Raw genomic sequence first — 12,024 nt, forward strand, 5'->3', positions numbered from 1 at the left:
CCCTACAAACCCCTAGAAATTTAATCCAAGTCCATAGCTTCAGAAAGCCAGGAGTTGTATCTTCAGACAGTCTACTCCTCTGGTTCTTGGTTTTTCTTTCAAGGGAAGGAGATCACAATATTTCAAACAGTGAACAAAACCAGTTGAGCTTCCAGCTCAGTTTTCTGTAGAATGGAGCAGGGAAGACCCCACTGACTCCAGAGAAAAGGGTGAGGTTGAGATGGATTATTTCTTTACAGCTTTGTGAAAATGGAAGAAAAAAGATTGACAAATTCGGATCCATTTCATAGATAAGAATCGCTTCATAAATGAAGGCTCCAGCTCCTAAAATGGGAGGGGCCTGGCTGGACAGCCTGAATCAGATGAGGAATTGGCCACACTGAATAAAAACAATCTGAAAAATAATCCTAATTTTGAAGCCAGATAAAATACTTGGGGAGAATGGAAAAAAGAGGAAAAAGCCCCAAACAGATGAAAAAATGCTAACATCAGAATGGTATAAAAAAAATTGGCTGAGTTTTCAGTGGTGGTGGCTAATTTAGCCTGGTTCTGTAGTAGGGTCACAAACCTTGACCAAGCAGAGAGTAGTAGAAAAGGCTAGAAAGAGGGGCTTGAAGACGATGAATTTTGACTCCTGATTTTATTATTCAATTTCTTTTTTTCATCTAAAGTAGTCTTCCGTTGCCAGGAAGCCTTGCCTCCCAAGACCAGAGTCAGTTGGAGCCGGTTGTTGTTGGAAAGGAGTGGGTTGGGTAACTGGAGTGGAGGCAGGGAGACCCCCACTCTGCTGGATGTCCTAGGTGGAGAAGAAGAACTGCACTTCACAGAGTCTGGGGTGTAGTGGGAAGGGGATGAGGCAGGAGCAGCAAGCTGGGGAGATGGGACCCACCTCAGTCCCCAGCTTCATTTTCTTCTAATATTTCCCCACTGGTGGCATTTTCTGCAGTCTTGGAGGCCTTCTTTTTTTTTTTTTTTCTGAGTTTTTCGACTTGCAGAACTCGAGCAGGGCCTTTAGCTCTGCATCCTGGACCTCCATCTCAGACTTGTAGAGGTCAGGCTTGAGGGGACTACTGGTTATCCGCATGGGGCCATTGGGCATGAGCAGAACTGTAAATTTAAACTGGGCAAAAAATTCACTCTCCTTCTCATGGAGAACATTAAATGGTTGCAGCAGTTCATGTTTGGCGCACTCCACCACACCTATCCGAGCCTTCTTCTCATCTTCAAATGCTCTTAAAGTAAACAGCATGACATCAAAACGCCTTTCCATCCACTGAAGAAGGCACGTGAAGTTTTCATTTTCAGTCCATACTCTTCAGGGGTGTCTCATTTGTAAATAGTGGTTCTCTGTCCTGCATCCTTGGCCTTGCCCTCTCCTGAGCTGACGAGAACATCCACAGTGTATACTTCATATACCTCAAATTCATCTTTTTCGTGGTCCTTCTTCTGCTGGTCTGTGGGATTCCGGATAATGGTTTTTTCTCCATCGATGACATGCTGCTTCAACGGGTGTGACAGCATACCTTCTATTGGCATGTAGTTAAATTACTGGGCAACTTTGTTCCAGGCTTCTGTCACTTGTGTGTTCTGATTTCCAGGTTTGACCAGGCGTAGGGCAGCTTCAGCACAAAGGTGAGCTGCCTTAATAACATCTGCTTTCCTCCCTGTTACTTGGGTCCCCTGAGCTACATCAACCACAAAAGTATGAGCTACATTAGCGATGAAGCCATCCACATAGACCCCAAGGTCAATTTTTACCAAGTCACCTTCCTTGAGAATATAATCCTGGCCACTCTTCAAAGGGTAGAAGTGACATACACAGTTATTTACTGAAATACTGGTGGGAAAAGCAATGCCTTTCTTCATTTCCTTTTCTTTCTTGAAGATTTTCCCTGTTTCTTCCATAATCATGGCATCACTTTTCTCACACAGGCTCAGTATCAATACACCTGAGCTAGATGCTTCCACCAAGGACCTAAGTACCCGGTTGGCAATGTCGCCCCCCATCTTATACTTGGTCACAACCAGGTCTTCAGCGATAGTTTGCTTCTGCTGCTCGTCCTCACCCTACATCTTCCTGCCACCACCACTGCAGCCTCATTTCCCCTGAGCCGCCGCCTCTGTCTCCCTTCCTTGCCGCAGGCTGTGGTCAGAGCCCCCTGGATCCTTGAGGAGAGGGCGAGCGAAAGCGCGAGCTAGCAAGGGAGCGGGCAGGCAGGTGAGCGTCATCCACAGATACTGAAATGAAAGAGACAAGCATATCACACCTTAAAATTTTGAGAATTGAGGGAAGAAAGACGTTCTTTTTCTATGAACATGCCAAGCGGGATCCTAACTTAGGGTGTTTGCATTACTTATTTCCTCAGCTGGAAAGCTGTTTCCCCAGAGCTTCCTTCTCATTCTTGACTCCTTCTTGCCGTTCAGGTCTCAACTCAAACTTCGGTGAAAACTTTTTGATTAACTAAACTGCAGTCCCTTGGTGTTTCACTGGCATAGCACCTTAATATATTTTCACCTTGGCACTTTCATATTCTTATTGTATTCTTGATATATTGGCTATTTGCTTACTGTCTACCTTCATCAACGTGAATGTAACTACCAAGAAAGTAAAGACTTTGACTGTCTTGGAGTTGAGTGTTGTATTACTAGTACTTTGAGTATCTGGTGCCACATAATATCTAATCAATAAATAAATGTTTAAAGAATGAATGACATGAAAGCAATAGTGATTGAGTAGAATGAAGCCTCTTCAGATGAATTATATTGGACACAAGAAAAAATAGCTGGGATGTAAAATGAGCTAAAATAGCAGTTAAATAGGTATTAACAAACTGGTTCAAGAGTGTAATTCACTTCATATTGACCAGCCAGAGGTAATAGCAAGCAGCTTTCTAATTCAACAGGGCCCAAACAATATGGTTACTTATGACTAATTAAATTAATCATCTTCGACTTTGTTAAGTGCCTTATAGATGTTTAAAATATCTAAGAAGTATTTACTATATCTATATGATTCATTATAGGTCATTCTCAATATTCATGGAACACTAAGGAGTTGCCAAGCTTCATTTGAAATGCTGGGGATACAATGGTGAATTAGAAAGCATTCACTGCCTTCAAAGAACATATTCTACTGTCTAGAGTCTGGAGGAGGATACAGGACAGGAGACTGGTGGGGCCACCATGTGGTGAGTGTTAAGATATTGCCAAATAGTGTTACGGGAGCACAATGGAAGGGCATAAAAGGTCACAAAAACTTCCTCGAGAATGCAAAATCTAGGATAAATAAACTTGCAGGAAAGCTACAAATTAGCTAATCAAATGTGAAGGTTGGTAAAAGGGCAAATGACCCAAGGAGGTGAAAGATTCCAAGGTCACATAGGGAAGCTTAGGAACATACGTATATTTGTGCAATAGAGCATGAGGGAATGCAGTGAGCATACCCCACCAAATGATCATGTTGTTGCTTTGTTAAAAATGATTTAGTGCATCACTGCATTTACCCAGGGTTAGTCTTTCTTACTCTAATGGAAAATAAATTCCCAGTGTGTCACATAACTTGTGGAGAAGGACAAAATAACTTCATTTAAGAATTTTGGTGATTTAGAAAAAGCATCTAATTTTGAAAATGGGTATTATTCATTGAGTATTGAATGTCTGCTCTCTGTCAAGTGTTGTGGTCAATGCTGAATGCAGGGTGGAGAACAACACAGATAGAAAGCACACTGCTGTGGATCTTGAAGACTGTGCCATTGGAAGCATCTTTGGAAAGGGCTCTGCATTGTTCTGAGGGCCACAGTCAGTAGCAGCAATGGTGAATTTTTCCCCATGGCTTTATAGGCAGTAGATATCAATGAGAAAGCAAAGCAGATATTGTAGATGCCATGTGGTGGCTATGGAGCAAAGCCTAACTTTAAGGAAGCACATCAGAATCCTCCTTAGTGTTTCTTGGAAATACTTGATGAATTGGGGTAACTTTGTAGGGGAGATAGCTGAGATTCTTTGTAGGCAGAAACAAGAACAGGTCCTTTACTGAATACTGACTATTAATGTTAAGGTGACTTAATTCGTATCCACAGATAGGTAAGGCCTGATGATCTGCAGATTATTCTCATGATCAAGTTATGATGGATTCTTATACTTTCGTATACCATGACACCATGGGTAAAAATAGTATTAATGTCACACTTTCAGGCACAGACACATTTGCTGGACCCTAGTGCACAATATTAGCATAATAATTTTGTCTGCTGGAGTTGAGTGCTCCTTCTATGGGTTGCAGTAAGCAGACAGATCTCCTTTAGGGTAGCAATAAAAGTAAAATAGTGATTTTTCCAGCCCATTCAGGTATAGGTTATTCATGTGATAGTAAAAGTTCATATGCACAATTTTAAAACACTAAAATGGGTCAAGACTGAACAAGAGATTTTGTAAAACACACATGTGTTGATGATGGTATCTCTTTCTCTTGAAAGCCAGGATGGAAAGAATGTTTTTAATCAAGAATCTGGACAGCTTATTGGGGAGTGCTGGAGCAGCCTCAGAGAGTGGCTTTTAAATTTTACTTTATAACATTTTAGAAAAATTAGATGGCAGAATAGAAAACTTCTAAAGAGGTACTGGAAGGCACTGATTCTCTTTATTTTATTTGATTGTTTTAAATCAAAACGATAAACTTAGAGCTCTATTCCATTTATATTTTAAGCCTGTCATTTTGAGCTAACTTGCCATTTATCTATCTTTTTATGCTGTAAAGTTTATTGGAAATAAGTTAATTCATTTTAATAAATGCTTTGTGCTTTTAGGAGTGAAAAAATCCCACTTGCATTAAGTAAAAATACTATTATGATTGCATCTGTAATCATTTCTGTCATGGGAAAATGGTGTTTCTCTAAACCTCTAATGAGATCTGTGCAGGTGTTTGTATATTTGCCATAAATCTGTACCCACACAAAGTTCATTCCGTGGCATAAAAATAAATCATCTCATTCAGGTGGAATTGAGCTTTGACTCAAGAATACTCCTTCTCACTTCTCTTTCCAAAATCAAAGCAACACTTACATTTCCACTGCCATATGCTATCTTTCTCAGCTCTCAAACTACTTATATACACTGGGTTCTTTTCCTTCTGTTATTTCAAAGACATGAGAGAAACTGGAGCATGAAAATGGATTTCAGCTTACGTAAAACCATGGAGTAGGTTTCCTTAGAGACTTAGGGGGGGGGTTGTTCTGAAGTTATGATGAGTCATCACATACAGGCCTCTGGCCGAACTTGCTATCATATAGTATTTGCATATGAGTAAACAGAGTTGTTCTTTTTATAAGATTGATAAGCACCTCAAGCTTTTAAATTGGGGCCTTCCCCAGTTAAAAAAATATATTTGTATACTATATATAGTACAGATATAGTGCATACATATGTAATTTTTTTCCTCAAAAGTTGAATATTGTAAGGATAGGAATACTTGCTTTCCCAAGATGGTGGATAAAGGGGTGGTATGTGGTTTTTATAATTATTTGCTCTAAATATGTAAATTCTGGTTTCTGCTTGGGCTGTGCCTTACTGGGTAAGCTTGGGGAAGTCCCTGATGCCTCCAGTATCTCAAGTTTCCATTTATAAAGTGATGGACTTAGAATGATTGTAAATGAGAGTCAAATCGCTTATTGAGCTATTTTCATATATCTGAAAACTTAGAACCATAAAGACTGAGAATCCAGATAACAGGGAGGATCATTCGCTTTATGACCTGGAGGTTCAAGACTACAAAGACACAAAGCAAAACCTTAACAGAGCACCGACACCCATTTTCAGTCTCCCCATGGGCAGCCCCCTGTAGGGGTGGTTTGTCCGTGCTCTCTGTCTACTCTCAAAGCAGCATACGCTTCTATAACCAGGAAGTTCAGGAAGAGCTTCATGTGCCTGGATTGATGGCAACATGGTGAAGGAAAACTATTGACAGATATGTGAACATGTTAATTCTTAATTTTATTATGAAATGACCAGCCAATGTTTATATTGAAAGCTAAACATATCTAATATCTGAGCACAATTTGAACATCAATATAATGTGGAGAAAATATGGAGGCCAGCTTCTCTGGCAGAGTGGCCATTATTTTATCCATCACAGGATAAAGTTTCTGAAATTGTTAATATTTATTAAAATAACTTTCTTCTGTCCCTAAATATATAAATACATTTCATCCACAAAATTTAAGACATATAATGTATCTAGAAAGTTACTAAAATGTTCTTATATCCTGCAAAGCAACTACATGAAAACATGCATCTAGCTAATGAATTCAATAAGTATGTGTAATTGTAGAGTTCCTTTTCTTAGTTTTCTGTCCTTCATTCACATTCCACTGGAGTAACTCAAAGTGAGGCTGAATAGCATTTCATGCCTTCACAGGTATTAAGCAATTTCCATGAGAAAAAGCAGCTAGTTCAGCTCTCAATTCCAAAGATCACACAAGTGCTTTTCCTCTAAACAGCCCTATGCTTTGATTGCGGCAGGAGTGCTTTATGTGTTCTTCATACTTCCCATTGCCTCACACAGAATATTAAAAAGACCATGCCCAGAAGTCTACATTTAATAAAATTAACAATCATTATTGCTTCATCAAGGGCATTCTGAAGCAAAACTGGCTTATTTTTAAACACCAGTGTAGAGCAATGGAGAGTACAGTTAGCTGCTTCTGCCTTGATTCAAGCTAAGGCGCTGTGCTGCTTCTGCTATTACTTTTGAACCAGCAGTGCAGATGTTAACGCAGTCAAAAGGGCAAATAATTTCATTATATTATTATGAATAATTTGCCCATACAGACTCCCTGAACGTGTCAGAGGGAGACCAAGAGGTTTGCTGACTACATTTAAGAACTGCTAGTTTTCATTTTTGGTGTCACTTTGATGAGTTTTACAATCAATAATACACTAGTTTGATAAAAGAATTCAGAAATGTTCCTTTATTTGCCATGTTCTTGGACCACTTTCAGTAACAATGAAATTATCTGAACTTAAAAGTTTAGGGACACAACCCTATTTTAGTGTCTTTTGGGGAAGTGTTGCTTATGATAACCGTGTGTATTCATTCCAAATTAATTATTATATTTATATTTCCTAACTCTTAGGAGGTTATTTCAAGTAATTTATATTTGCTAGAAGACATTTCATCAGATGTTCATCTTTTTTTTACATAGAATTAATCAAAGTGGACACTTATGATTTGATTAATTCCTTCATTGTGGATATTTCTTTTTTAAAATCATTTTTATACAACAAATTGGGTATTTTTCCCTTTTATCTTCATTTGGTTAAGTCTCCTTTATAGTTTTGTTATACTTTAAATCAACATTGTTTGCTTTTTACAATTAATTCTACATTTTAATGTTTCAAATTAATTACTTTCTGCTTTAAAAATGTCTTCTTTTGGCCAGGCACAGTGGCTCACGCCTGTAATCCCAGAACTTTGGGAGGCTGAGGTGGGTGGATCACCTGAGGTCAGGAGTTCAAGACAAACCTGACCAACATGGTGAAACCCCATCTCTACCAAAAAAACAAAACAGAAAAAAAACAAAACAAAACCAAAAATTAGCCAGGCGTGGTGGTGGGTGCTTGTAATCCCAGCTACTCTGGAGGCTGAGGCAGGAGAATTGCTGAACCCCGGAGGCAGAGGTTGCAGTGAGCCGAGATCGTGCCATTGCACTCCAGCCTGGGTAACAAGAGTGAAACTCCATCTCAAAAACAAACTTTAAAAAAAAGTCTTCTCTTTTAAGTTTGTCTGATTGTTCATGTTCTAACCACCTTATATAGATGTTTCTTTAACTTTAAAAATTTTTATTAATATAGAGTGTTAAGGCTATGGATTTTCTTTGGACCTTTGTTTTAACTGTAAAATATATTCTGTTATTTTGGTTTCCATTTTCTCTTGGACAGCAGAATTGTTTAAGAGAAGACTTCTGGGTGGATAGGAGGGTGATAGTAAAGTTTTGCAATAGTAGTTTTTTTTGCTGTTTTTAAAAATTTGTTTTAAGTTCTATTTTTATTGCATTGTGATTAGGAAAGCTAATACACACAACACACACACAGTAAATTTATTGCCTTTTTAAACCTAATATAAATATTGTTTGTGAATATTCCATGTGTTCTTAGAAAAAAATTGTTAACTTTGTTTTCATTCTACTGACTTTGATGTATATCAAGTAGACCTACCTTAAAAATCATCACTCTATTTGTGTATTCTATTTTCTAATTTTGTGTTCACTTGAACTATCATTGACTAAGAGAAGTGAATTAAAGTTTCCTGCTCTTAACAGATTTCTATTTCTCCTTGTGCTGTCCCCCTGCTATACACTTTTTTCCTTCATGTGTACTAATGCAGTGCAGTCCTACCTGATATAGATATATTCATATTGTTAGATATTCATTTGGTTTGAAACCCGGAATTGTATCTTCTCCATCTCATTTAATACCTTTCACTCTGAATCCAATCTCATCTAATACTAAAATTGCAATCTCTGATTTCTATTTGTATTTGTCTAGTATGTCTTTTCAATTTTTAAATTTTCAATCTTTTCAGATAATTTCATTCTTCTGCTCCATACTGACATATCAGCTTTCCAAGTAACATGGCTCTGACGACTTCCTTGTGTAAAACATATAGTTAAGTATTTTTTTCTTTTGACATCTGTGTTTAGTCTATTTAAATTTTTATATAAAAAAGAGGCTTGGTTTTATATAGTTCAGTTATGACAGTCTATGTCATACTTTCTGTTTTCCTAGCATGTGTGTATGTAGGGGTTTTATAAAGTAATTTTGAAATTTGTCTTTGTCTAGTGATTATTTATATATATATATAAGCCCAGGCTGGAGTGCAGTGGTGTGGTCTCAGGTCACTGTAACCTCTGCCTCCCGTGTTCAAGAAATTCTCCTGTCTCAGCCTCCCGAATAGCTGGGACTACAGGCATGCGCCATCACGCCCGACTAATTTTTTGTATTTTTAGTAGAGACAGGGTTTCACCATGTTGGCCAGGCTGTTCTTGAAGTCCTGTTCTCAAGTGATCCACTCACCTCGGCCTCCCAAAGTGCTGGGATTACATGCGTCAGCCACCGCACCTGGCTAATGATTACTGTTTTAAGTTTTACTTTTTATTCATAAATGTACTGGTTTCCTATTGTTACCTGTCAAAGAATGATGAAGTTGATATATTTTTACTTCCTTCCCCTTTCCCTCCTTTCCCTTTGACAGTGAATTTTTATTAATTTGTATATTTAATATTTATCTTTTCTATTATAAATATACTTCTGTTGTTTCTTGGTCATTTAAAATAATCTCGATTGATCCTCACCTTGATCTAAAAAATTACGTATTACCTCCTATCTTTCTGTCCTTCCCCTTCCCGACTTTCTTCAGCTGTCTCATTTCTACCTTGTCAGGATTTCTACTATTTACATTCTCTTCTAGTATCGTAATCAACATATTTGTTTTGTCTTAGTCACAGAATTAGTTTCAGTATTTGATATCACTCCTTTTGCAATTGTTTATCAAACATTTTTTGGTTGATTGAAGTGTTTTCTAGTACTTTTTTCAAGAAGGCTCATGGGATCCATAGCCTATGAGTTCTTGCTTTTTAAAATGTATTTTCTTTTCTTTTATTCTTAAACAACAATTAGAGCATAAAATTCTTGGGTTTTATTTTCTTTTGATGGCTTTGTAAAAAATTGCTCCACTTTTATCAAAGTTGACTGTTTTATTGGGAAATCAGACACTAGCCAGGCATTTTTTTTACAGGTGCATGTATAACATCATCTTTTGGCTTTTTGGCAAAAAGATTCTTTCATTATTCATGACATTCAGTAACTAGTAACTAAACTAAGATATGCCTCAGTAGTGATCATTCTACATCATTTTCCTAAGGGTAAAGGGCATTCTTTCAATATTTAGATTCAACTTTTTTTTTTTTTTTTTTTTTTTACTTCTGGAACACTGTCTTTAATTATATACTTACATGTTTTTTTCTCTGTTCTATTATTTTTCTTCCCTTATTCTAGGACTCCAGTTATAAATGTTTTGCATTTCTTTGACCTAAACTCCATATTTAACATTTTCACTATAATCCATTTGAAAATTGGCATCATTTTCTTTTTGCCTACTTTCCTCAAATCCCGGACCTTATGTCTGTTCCTGTGCTGTTAGCCACATCTTTCTTCATTCTTTATCAATATTAGAACCTTTTAAAAAGTTAATATTTGTGACCTGCTGTTTGGATTTTTTTTCTATTTATTCCTTTTTTTAGAAAAAGAAAATGTCTTATTTTCGTTCTTTTTGATTAACCATCTTAAAAAAAATGAATCCTTTCTGAACTAGCAAGAAGGACTAGGGCCAGCTTATGAGCAAACAGGAATTTTATTTACAATAGCTTTTAGCGTTGAGTATTACGTTTCAGTTTATTCCTCACAAGTCAGCTGAGATTAACACCTCTAGGGCTACTCACATTGTTGTATTTCCCTTCTCTATCTTTCTGGAATGTGGGTTGTCTGTGATTTTCTATTCAACCCCAACTTGGCTTTTCTTTGTAACCAAACTAGATGTGAGGAAGCTCTTCACAGCAGCCTACTCACATGTTTCCGTGTGGCCAATACAGTTTTACTGGTCTTGCACGGTAGTAATTTTAAAACACGGACATGCACATTCTTTGACACTCTTCTCATTCAGACTTTGAAGTTTGAGGTTTCCCTTAAATCTGAGCGGGCTTGTGACTGCTTTGACCAATAAAGTACAGTGAACGTGATGCAATGGGACTCCCCAGAGGATGACATAACAGGCCATGTGGCTTCTGCCCTATTTTATGGGACACTTGCTCGTAGAATCTGAACTAAGATGTGGGAAGCCCAAGTACCCTGATACTACTGTAGTGGAGAGGCCACATGAGGTACAAGCTTAGACAGTCCCAGCCGAGCTCAGCACTTTGGTCATCCCCTCTGTACCAGATATGTGAGTGAAGCTGTTTTGGATGATCCAGACCCCCTCAGTCACCAGTTGGTTACAACTGAATGATTTCCGTCAAGGCCAAATGGAACAGAGGAATGACTCAGCAGAACACTGCTGAAATTGTTGACCAAATTCATGAGTTATCATAAAATGGTTGCAGTTTAAACTTTTAAGTTAGCTGAAACAAACATCTTTGTGCTGCTTACTTAGAGAAGTGCACCTGGACTGATTTTGTGAGATTTGTAGTTACAGGGTCTCTTGAACTATGTTTTCTTTTACTATAGATTTTTAATGCTTCTGAAGCCACTTTCCTATTACTTACATTGAAATTTTAGCTATCTCATAGTTTCAAGGAAAGTGGAGTTCCCATTCTTTTCTTTTCTTTTCTTTTTCTGAGAGGGAGTCTCGCTCTGTCGCCCAGGCTGGAGTGCAGTGGCGCGATCTCCGTTCACTGCAAGCTCCGCTTCCTGGGTTCTAGCCATTCTCCTGCCTCAGCCTCCTGAGTTGCTGGGACTACAGGCGCCCACCACCACGCCCGGCTAATTTTTTTGTATTTTTAGTAGAGACAGGGTTTCACCGTGTTAGCCAGGATGGTCTCAATCTCCTGACCTCGTGATCCGCCCGCCTCGGCCTCCCAAAGTGCTGGGATTACAGGCATGAGCCACTGCGCCCAGCCTCCCATTCTTTATTCTTAGTTTTACTTTTGGGTCTTATTGAAAAAGGGGAAAAGACAGGACTGTGACTAACAGTTAAAAGTCAAAAGGCTTCTAAGCAGAATATTTCCATAGCAGAGCTATTAATGAAGATGTTCAAGTCTAGAATATAAAATGACTTTTCTAAAGACATAAAATTATTTCGTGTTAGGTAAAATTCCCAATTTCCTGACTTCCCATTCTTCATTTTTTTCATTATGCTGTTAATATTATAAAAAGTCAATAATGACAAGAATTCCAGATTCAGTGTATGGGATTTATAAAAATACTTTGTTTTCTCAAGTAACAAAAGAAAATTGGAATTTAAAAGATAAAGGGCAG

General features: G+C 37.8%; 1 pseudogene; it reads right to left on the minus strand.

Annotated features, from left to right (window-relative positions):
* Positions 1-782: 782 nt before the first annotated feature.
* LOC101149747 (proliferation-associated protein 2G4-like) lies at positions 783-2,073 on the minus strand (annotated as a pseudogene).
* Positions 2,074-12,024: the final 9,951 nt, after the last annotated feature.

Source organism: Gorilla gorilla, chromosome 5 (assembly GCF_029281585.2).
Source record: "Gorilla gorilla gorilla isolate KB3781 chromosome 5, NHGRI_mGorGor1-v2.1_pri, whole genome shotgun sequence".
Classification (NCBI taxonomy): Eukaryota; Metazoa; Chordata; class Mammalia; order Primates; family Hominidae; genus Gorilla; species Gorilla gorilla.